Source organism: Penaeus monodon, chromosome 37 (assembly GCF_015228065.2).
Source record: "Penaeus monodon isolate SGIC_2016 chromosome 37, NSTDA_Pmon_1, whole genome shotgun sequence".
NCBI lineage: Eukaryota > Metazoa > Arthropoda > Malacostraca > Decapoda > Penaeidae > Penaeus > Penaeus monodon.
In genome coordinates this window covers 12,891,802-12,902,815 of record NC_051422.1, presented here as the reverse complement: position 1 = coordinate 12,902,815, position 11,014 = coordinate 12,891,802, and the positions used below count along the sequence as shown (strand labels likewise).

At 40.3% G+C, this 11,014-nt stretch overlaps 1 pseudogene; it reads right to left on the bottom strand.

The window, feature by feature from the left end:
- Positions 1 to 1,669: 1,669 nt before the first annotated feature.
- On the bottom strand, positions 1,670 to 6,497 carry LOC119596217 (annotated as a pseudogene).
- Between the last annotated feature and the right edge of the window lie 4,517 nt (positions 6,498 to 11,014).

Here is an 11,014-nt window from a genome sequence, read left to right as displayed (position 1 = left end):
GTAGATAGGTAGATAGAGAGATTGATAAGTAGATAGGTAGAGATACAGAGAGATCCTACTGCTTACGTCATCTACTGCTTACAGGCTCCTTCGAAATCTATGTAAAAGAATGTTGGATAATCGTTATATTAGGAAACCCTATTACGCAATTGGAAAGTCGATGACTTGTTAAGAAACAACCGGACAAGTCGACGAGTAGTAACAAAAATTTACAAGTGAGATAAAGATGCGATCAGAAGGCTTGGAAAAAAGCAGTCGACCTTCTCGATGTTCACAAAATAAAGGAAATGAAAATGGGTTAATTCAACGAAGCAAATTTCTTTATCAAAATAAAGAAATTAGGATACATGATTCAGTGGAGCATATTTTTTTTATTTTTATTAATGAAGAAATTAGCAGGCATGCAATTCAGTTTCAATGCATATCAGAGAGGGTGGCTTGTGTAATAATGAGGCTTTCAAAGATGTATACATTCGAAATAATTCAAGCGTATGCGTCCAGTTTCTGAGGGAACAGAGGAGATTGAACTACACTGGATATTGTGGAGAGGAATTTTACAATGTTATTTTTTTAAGGCGATGTTAATGTGAAGGGAGGTAAATATACAATCTGCTAAATCTGTATAACTAGGTAATAGTAGTAGGAATAAAATGGGTGAATATCAGTCTTTCCTAAAAATGATATACATACAACTTTTCACAGTTATCGATATAAGGAGTTATATAAATTTTATGAAGTGAGTGTAACATGACTCATGTAAAGACATCAGCAACGTTGAAATTAACAGTGATCACTCATTGATTTAAGTTGTCAAGCACGAGTTACCTTTATGTGCGAAGGAAAGGAACTGATGCATTTGATTTCAAAATCATTTTCAGCAACACTTCGCAAGCAGTTCGGGTGAAAGTGATATCATTGACATTTTAAGGATATTTTAATGAATTCGGCGTGTCGTTTTACATGAAACATTTATTCTAATAGAAAGGGGCGAAACATGAGATGAAATGGAGAAAGTTGAAGAAAAAATCAAATGGGAGAGAACGCACACATACACGCACACACACATACAATCACATATACAATCACATATACAATCACATATACAATCACAAACACAATTACAAACACACACACATATACACACACACATAAACACACACATAAACACACACACAAAACACACACATAACACACACACATAACACACACACATAAACACACACACATAAACACACACACATAAACACACACACATAAACACACACACACACACACACACACACACACACACACACACACACACACACACACACACACACCTATATCCTGTTCGATGATAGTACCTTCGTGTCATTTACTGTACAAAATGCATTATAATTTTACCTATTTAACTTAACGTACACATATACCTATAACAGCAAGGTATTTTAGAATATCCCCGATGTAATGCAGTGGTTATTGAATGAAAACAAAGGAACAAAGAATATAGGGCATTTCCCTTTACTGTCTTATTTAAGTATTTGCAGAAGCAGAAATTAATAGATATTCATGGAAATTAAATTCGAATCAACAAGAGATCAACCATATTTATTTATTTGGATTCATTTCCAAAAATAAGACAAAAAAAAAATATCCATTGAAATGCTTGGAAAACCGTAGAAATACACGCTCATCTTGATGTAATGTAATTAGCACAGGTATAAGGAGGGATGCGTTTTTCGTCGGCACTGATACAGCTGAAATTGGCATAGATATAAGGACGCGATGAAAGGTCTTTAGCTGAAGGAACCGAAGTGGTAATGGAGTGAACGTTAATGGCGAACGAGTAAGCAAATTAATAATTCGTTGGTGTTACTATTATAAGGTAACAAGAGGGGATATTGCAGTAAAATGAGGGGTCTTGAGGTTTGTCCATCTTATTTGTTTAGAGCAAAAAATTGTTTTAATAACCAAAATTATGATTAAAATTCCAAGAATTTCACTGATGAGCTTTATGTAATCCGAATATCACGAAAATAATATACCACTAGGCCCATCATTATTACGAAATGTTTGAGATCATTGCGTGTTTCCACTACCATATGTTTAGTTTCCAAGTGAGATTAAAGATGCGATCAAAAGACTCGGAGAAAAAGTAATAAATCTCTTCGATATTCACTAGTTATTTAGACGGAATAAAAGAAATGAAAATGTGTTGATTTAACGCACCAAGAATCTTTATCAGAATTTGGTTATTAGGAAATGTGCTTATTACGAAATGTTTGTGCTTCCAATATCACATGACTCTTATGTAGAAAATCAATAAAGGTTCCTCATGGACGAGAAGACGAAAGAGGAGGTGCAGTTAGAGGGGGGGAGGGGGAGGACGAGGTGCAGTAAGAGGGGGGGAGGGGGAGGAGGTGCAGTAAGGAGGGGGGAGGGGGAGGGGGTGCAGTAAGAGGGGGGGAGGGGGAGGAGGTGCAGTAAGAGGGGGGGGGAAAGGAGGAGGTGTAGGAAGAGGAGGGGGGGAGGAGAAGAAGGAGGGGAAAGAGAAGGGAGAGGAGAAAAAGGAAAAAGAGGAGGAGGAGGAGGCAGGAGGAAAGAGGAGGAGGAGGAGGAGAAAAAGGAGAAAGAGGAGAAGGTGGAGAAAGAAAAGAGAGAGGAGCAGAAGAAAAAGGAGAAGAGGAAGAAGAAGGAGAAGAGGTAGAAGAAGAAGGGGAGGAAGAGGAAGGGGAGGAAGAAGCAGGGGAGGAAGAAGAAGGGGAGGAAGAAGAAGGGGAGGAAGAAGAAGAGGAGGAAGAAGAAGAGGAGGAAGGAGAAGAGGAGGAAGGAGAAGAGGAGGAAGGAGAAGAGGAGGAAGGAGAAGAAGGAAGAGGACGAAGAAGAAGAGGAGGAGGGAAAAGAAGAAGAGGAAAAAGAAGGATGATGAAGAAGAGAAGAATAAAAAGATGGAAAATAATAAGAATAGGAACAAAAAATAGGAGGAGGAGAAAGAGATGAAGAAAATGAAAACGGAAATATTAGCTGAAGGGAACGTTGTTACGAGCATAAGAGAGCAGCATGGATGAAGGACAGACCAATATTGCAGAAATATGAAAAGATCAGCTTTCATTTATGTTTAAATGTCTACAACCGCGAAGGTTACCCATGTCTGAATATCCCCTTTATTAAGTACTTTCAGTGTGCGATACCCGTTAGTACTTCATTCGTCCCAGCTTGATTAATACGCCACAATTCACACGATTTCAATTACTAACACGATCAACGCTTTTGAACGTTTCCCCGAACGGCTTCTTAACGCCACCCGGAAGAAAATAATTCAGGAAAAGAAGCGGACTCACTTTTCGTGCGAGGAGGGTCGCTTACACTCCGAAGTAAAGGAAGACTGCCCATCTCATTAAGCTCCCTTTGTTACGTCGACAGTCTTAATTAAAGCAAATGGAGGAAGAGGGGGAAAGAGGCCTCCTTCAGACACTATCCTCTTACATCATGCTTGGATTAATCATACCACTGCCAGCTATCCTAGGCCTTGCCTGTCGTAATTATCTCTCGTGGAGGGTGGCAGTCGACTCCTTTTCTCGTGTCGATTCACGGCAAGGGGTTCACTCCCTTTTGAATGTTCGCGCGGATTCGGTGTGCTTTTTTTTTTTTGGGGGGGGGAGATATGACTCCCTTCTTATCTTTGCGCTTTGTTGTTCTGTTGGTTTGTTGGTTTGGTCGTTTTATCGCTGTTTTTTTTCTTGTTCGTGTTGTTGTTTTACCGTATATCGCCTTTCCTTCTCGTTTTCCCCACCTTCATCTTCATTTACCTCTCCCCCATTCCTTCCTCTAACTCCATTCTTTCTTCCCATCTCCTTTCTCCTTCTCCCGTATTGCCTTTTTTTTTTTCCCTACCCCCCCCCTTTTCTGTTGTTGTGGGGTTTGTTTTTGTCTTGTGTTTGCGTGGTTTTTGGAGGGACTCAGTTTATTTTGCGAGTGTTTGCTTGTTTGCTTGTTATTCGTTTCTTTTGAGTGAGTGCGATAGTGCGTGTGTGATAGTGTTTTCCCCCCCCCCCACTCTTCCGTTTCCTTGTAACTAACTAGTTTTTTTTTTTTTTTTTTTTTTTTTGCTTTTTGTGGCGTGCTCGTTTTGTTTGTGCGTGGTGGTGTGTCCATGTAGATAGTTAGGTAGTTAGTAGTTAATAAAAGTATTTGTGTTCGTTTGATTGGTCCTTGTGTTTGTGTTGTTGTATCCTCAGGCGTTGATTGATGTGTTTCTTGTTGTGAATATAGTTTGTTTGTCGTTTGTGTGTTTGCGCTGCTGTGAGTGTGGGTCGTGTGTGATTGTGTGTAGGTGGATTGGTGTGTATGTGTGTGAGTGTATGTGTGTGAGAGAAATGTGTGTGAGTGTATGGTGTGTGAGTGTATGTCTGTGAGAGAAGGGTGTGAGTTGGATGTTGGGATTGTGTGTATGTGCTGAGTGTATGTGATGAGTGTATGTCTGTGAGGAGAATTGTGTGTGAGTGTATGTGTGTGAGAAGTATGTGTGTGAGTGTATGTGTATGTGTGTGAGGTGTATGTGTTGTGAGTGTAGGTGTGTGAGTGTATGTGTTGTGAGAGTATGTGTGTGAGTGTATTGTGTGAGAGTATGTGTCGTGAGATGAGAGGAGAGGAGAGAGATTGTGTGTGAGTGGTGAGGAGTGTCCTGTCCGTCCCTGTCCCTTTTTTGTGCTGAGTCTCTTTCTGCCTGTCTGTCTGCTGTCTGTTGTCTGTGTTGCTAGGGCCCAACAACTATCATCATGTTCTGCGTGTATTGGCACAGTTGAGTAGACGATGTTCGATGAATGCAGTATGAGTGACTGACTGATGACTGAAGGGTTGTGTAAAAGGACAAGACAGAGACTTCGTTAGTTAGTTAGTAACAAATGCGTTGTACTGCGGAGGAGGAGGAGGAGGAGGAGGAGGATCTACGTGGCACTAGAGAGGGTTGGTTGGTTGTTACATGACAAATACAAAAGTTTGCGTTAGATGGAGTACATAAAAGAAAACAAACAAACATACTCGTCCATGGCAAACTTAAGCAAAGTACACATGACCTTAGTCTTAGGCATAGGAGCTAACGTCGAGCTATTTTAATAAATAATATCGTTATACTAGCAGTATCCATTCTTTATAATTCAAACACTCTCTCTTTTTTTTTCAGTGTGTGTGTGTGTGTGTGTGTGTGTGTGTGTTGTGGGTGTGTGGTGTTGTGGGTGTGTGTGTGTGTGTGTGTGTGTGTGTGTGTGTTTGTTTGTTTCTGTGTTTCTGGCTGTCTGTGTGATTGATTAGGGGCAGAAAATTCAAAGTAACCCACACAGACACACACACACATGCGCTACACAACAAAGAAACCAAACAAACAAAGCAAATATCACCAAAGCTATGAAAATGAGGTCAAACACATGTGTGCAGTACCCAGACGCACACACAACACGCACATACCCCCATTTACTCAGCCATTTGTCAACACACACACAAACCTACAACACATCTACTCTACTCTAGTCTGTGAAAGAAATGTTTGATGAGAATTCAGAGTTGAGGTGACTTTGTCTATGGATATGCTACATAAGATACAGCAACAAAATTTCACACCAATAATACTTAGTTATTACGCGCTAGTGACCAACCGTTGACAACCTAAACCACTGTAGCTATATACACAGCAGGCAAGCAATCAAGCAAACAATCAATCAGTTCATTTTAATTATCACTAGGAAGAAAATATCTCACAACTACTTGACTTGACTCTACTCTACTCTTAGCAACTCTACTGACTAACATTACCCCACAAGTTAGACAAAGAATAATAATATAAAAACAAAAACAAAGACAAGAGAACAAACTGTAATCCTCGCCCAGGATATTATTATTATTATTATGAAATACTAACAAACATTATAACGAGTACAATCAAAAAAAAAAAAAAAACCCCCTTAAAATTTTCGGGTCCGTTATATTTTTTTTTGTAATAATACACAAAAAGTCAATCACAAAAAAACAAAACAAACAAAAATACAAAAACAAAACAAAACAAAACAAAGAAAGAAAAACGTCAACACTTTTCTCCTCAAATATTTCGTTAGACCTAAGATAGGTCCAAGGTTGTGATGGGGTTCGTGGCTTTGGTGGTGGGTTGGTATTCGTTTTCGTCCTTTGATGATGTTGATGATGAAGAAGAAGAAAACGTTTAACCGCCCGAAAACCGTTACAGGGTGAGTCCTGGCGCTTGAGAGCATAGACCCCATCATGGCGGTGACAGTCTTCCTCTTGGCGTTCTGTGTAGGTGTACAGCGTTCACGAATCACTTCTCGAGGAACACCTTGAGGACACCACGGGTTCTTATAGATGAGACCAGAGATACGCTTGACACCTCCACCGACGAGCAAGACGTACGGATGGCAGGTTTGGTGCGACCAGGATGATCACGAACACCTTGCGATCTGCCTCTTAGCACCTCCCTTTCCGGACCCTGCGCCCTTTCCACGTCCAGTCATTGGTACTGTCTTGTTGAGCTGCGACTAAACACAAGATGTACTCGCCAACGCCAAACAGAGCAATGCTAACTCTCCCCTACGTCAGTGTAGCGCTCAGGCTGGCCAGCACAACAGGCGCTCTCTTAACGGCCGTCTTAAACAAAAAGCTGACAACAAAGCCTGTAATCGCTCGTAAGTCACCTCACGGATACAAAAATAGCTTAGTACTCCAATATTGTGATTTGGTCTAATCATCATTAAAACATAACTTTGGCTTTGCAGCACATCACACCTCACGCATCATACCTCAAGCTCTGTTTTTTACACAGGTGAATGGGCCGGCGCCAAGGCCACACATGATAGCCATACGCTTGCGCGAGTAGGGACAGGCCGCTGTGGTATAATTCCACTCTTGGAAGCTGTGGCCAGTTTCTCCTAGCTGTCAATCCTAGATACAAACGAAACAATCAGTCAATCAACATGCACGTACCAAGCAGACTGCACGCAAGCTACTGGAGGCAAGGCTCCCCCGCAAGCAGCTTGGCACCCAAGGCAGAGTAAGTCTGCCATGCTACCGGAGGTGTCAAGAAGCCCATCGTACAGGCCTGGAACTGTCGCCTTCGTGAGATCCGTTCGTTACCAGAAGAGCACAGAAGATCCTGATCCGCAAGCTGCCCTTCAGCGTCTTGCCTTGAGATTGCCAAGACTTCAAGACTGACCTCCGCTTCAAGTCGTTGCTGTCCATGGCTCGCAGGAGGCCTCCGAGGGATTACCTGGTTGGCCTTTCGAGGACACCAACCTGTGTGCCATTCACGCTATGCGCGTGGCCATAGGCCAAGGATATCCAACTTGCTCGTCGTATTCCGGAAGAGCGCGCCCTAAGCTTTTGGTTGCTTGCTTTTTACCTTGCATCCAAAACAAACCTTGGCCCTTTCAGGGCCTAATAAGTCCACAGAGAGATAAAATGCGGCATTATTTGTTGTGTTCAACATTCTTAATCATCAATCAAACAATTCAATCAATCAATAATCCACCGTGACAGTTTACAATATGTATATGTAATAATACATATTGTAATACATAGTTTGTATACATACTCTGTGTTGTAAGCTGTATTCGAACCTAGCATAGCCTTTGTAATGAACTGCATCAATAATACATCATACTTAATGTAAACGGTATATGATTCTGATTATATTTATCTTTGAAATAAGATAACCACGATATTCACAAAAATGTGTTATGTATACAGATGTATGTAGATTGATATTTTGTGTGTGTGTGTGTGTGTGTGTGTGTGTTGTGTGGTCGGTGTTGGTGTGTGTGTGTATTGTGTGTGAGAGAGTGAGATGAGAGTGAGAGTGACCGGAGAGAGGGCATAGAAATTGTGTGTGTGTAGATTACACACAAGTTATTGATCTATCTATCTATATAGATAAAATATAAATAATTGTGTTATATATTAGATAAAACTGACAGACTGATAGATAGTAGATAGATATAGAAATTGTGCGTTATAGAGATAGATAAATGGATGATAGAGATAGAAATGGGGTGTATAGAGATAGACAGACAAGACAGATAGATAGGATAGATAGATAGGATAGATAGATAGATAAGCTATAGAAATTGTGTATAGTGAGCAGGACAGACAGATAGATAGAAGATATAGAAATTGTGTATAGAGAGAGACAGACCGATAGATAGATATATACTAGAAATTGTGTATAGAGATAGATAAAATTGGATAGAAGATAGAAAGAATAGATAGATAGATGATAGATAGATAGAGTTAGAAGATATAGATATTGGTATATATTATACAAAACATTCAAATATTACTATATTATAATATTATATATATTATATATATATATAGATATATATATTTGTAGTTACCGAACCCCCTCGTCTCATAAATCGTGTCGTCTTTAATACAAAATCGAACAGACAATTATTGTGTGCCCGATCGATACAAGATACTTAGACACAAACAAAAAGTAATATAATCGTTGGCCTAAGCAAAACCAATCTAATCAATCTGTAATCCTTACAGATAAGCCAAGTAATAATAAGAGCATGATTCATAAGTCATTTTTTTTATCTACTTTTTTAACATGATTTGTGGCTCCAAAAGGAGCCGATGTTGGTGTATGAGCAGGAAACCGTAGGCACCTAGTAGTATTTACTTTTGAAGAAGTGGACTTGGTGACGGCTTGGTACCTCGCTCACAGGTGCTTGGCCAAATTCTCCTGGCAGGCAGACAGCCTGACGGCGGCTGAATCTTCCCGGATTAGTGATGGTGTGGAACGCTTCGTTGTAGTGGCAAGGCTGGAACGCTTCAGTCTGCAAATGCGTTCAAAAAATGTCATTCACGAAAGAATTCAGATTGAATGGCCTTGGAGGAGATACCGGTATCAGGGGGACCTGCTTCAACACCTGTTTTTTTTGTTAAACTGTAGATGCTGTTAGCTCTCCTTCCTCCTGCGCTTCTTCTTCTTATCTCTCTTGGTGATAGACTTTTGGGCCTGTTTAGGGGCCCTTTTTGTACCGGCCTCTTGGCAGCCTTTCCTGAAGTTTGGGTGCATGATTGATTGACAGTTGCAACAATTTGTGCTAACAAACCGTTTTCAAAATTGCCTTTATTAGTGCGTCACTAGCGCCAGGACTTGGCCTTGAACAAGGACACGGAATAGCCCACCTTATGGCCCAACCGGGAAACCCCCGCGTTGCCACACCGTCCAATCGGCAACGTGCATTAGGAGCCCACTATAAAAGTCAAGCTTTCGTTTTGAAAAATAGATTTTGAATCTTTGAGCAAAGTCATACTCTAACATCATCATGTCTGGCCGTGGTAGGGTAAGGCGTGTGGGCGGTTAGTGAGTGGTACCAAGGCGCAAGTGAAAGCCCGCTCGCGGGACCGGCCTATCAGTTTCCCGTACGGTTAATTCCCGCCTCTGCGAGGGTAAAACTATCCTGGAGGATGCGGAGCGTGGAGCCCCTGTATCCGCTGCTCAAGTAGAGAATACTTCGTGAATACTATGATAAAATTGGCATCTTATGAGCCACAAGTCAAAAGACGATCTACAACTCAATTGCAGTGGCCTATGTAAGAGAAGGGTCTAACAAAGCTCCTCAACATGGCGGACCATCAGTGTGGTGTTCCGCATATGGCTGATTATGTATACTTCGCACCAAGCAAGACTGAGAAGAGTAATACTTGCGATATGCAAAATATCGGCTCTTAGACAAATCAGAAAATGGCAACTTTGACAACAAAATACTCAGCCCTATGTTCACGTTTAGTACATGGTAACATGAAATAAAATGGTTCCACTATGGTGAACTTGATGTATAATATGGGGCTATCCAAACAAGACTGGAATATAATGTTGCGTATTCATAACTGTAATATTTCAATATGATAATGTAGGAGCCACATAAATGTAAAAAATGTAGTTAGACTGTTTCATATAATAAATAGTCCCTATTGAGTTTAATTGGTGTATTCATAAATATTGGAATATATAAATGTTAATTAAATGTAATATTACATATGTATGTATGTATGTATGATGGATGGATGTATGTATGTATGGATGTATGTATGTATGAGTATGGTGATGTATGTATGTATGTAGATGATGTTGTCTATACATGACATTATGTATTGTATTAGTATTGTAATGGATGTGATGAATGTTGTATGTAGATGAATGGATGGAGAGATGGTGGATGATGCATGGTATGGATGGATGGTCTGGTGATCATGCAATATGTATACTGTTTGTATCTGTCATTGCGCATGTGATGCAACTGTGTGCGTGTCATGGCACTGTGGTGCATGTGTATGTACAGACTGTGGTGTGCATGTGCATGTGTATGCAACTGTGTGTGCGTGTGCATGTGCATGTTTATGCAACTGTGTGTGCGTGTACATGTGCATGTGCATGTGTATGCAACTGTGTGTGCTGTCTGGCATGGCATGTATGCAACTGTGTGTGCATGTGCATGTACATGCAACTGTGTGTGCATGTGCATGTACATGTACATGTACATGCAACTGTGTGTGCATGTGCATGTACATGTACATGTACATGCAACTGTGTGTGCATGTGCATGTACATGTACATATGCATGCAACTGTGTGTATGTACATAACTATAAAGTAACTATTTATGAATAATATTTGGTAGACATAAAATGTGACCATATTCTAAAGATAAAAATTATCCATTTGTACAGAGACATCGACTCTAATTAACGAGCAACCATCCAATGGGAAGCGCAGTATGGTGAGTGTTACGCAGCTACTGGAAAACCTAGGGTGCAGAACAGTTACTGAACTTATGATTTCTTTCACATAGTTATATAGTCATTTGTTCAACTGTGTGACTCTGACCAAAAACAAACTCAGAGTTAGTGAATGTGTAACAATACCTTAAATATATTTGCTAAATAATGTTGCTACACAAGATATTTTGACATAACTTCCAAGCCTTCGTTATTTGTAAATAACACAAAATAAGTTCAATATA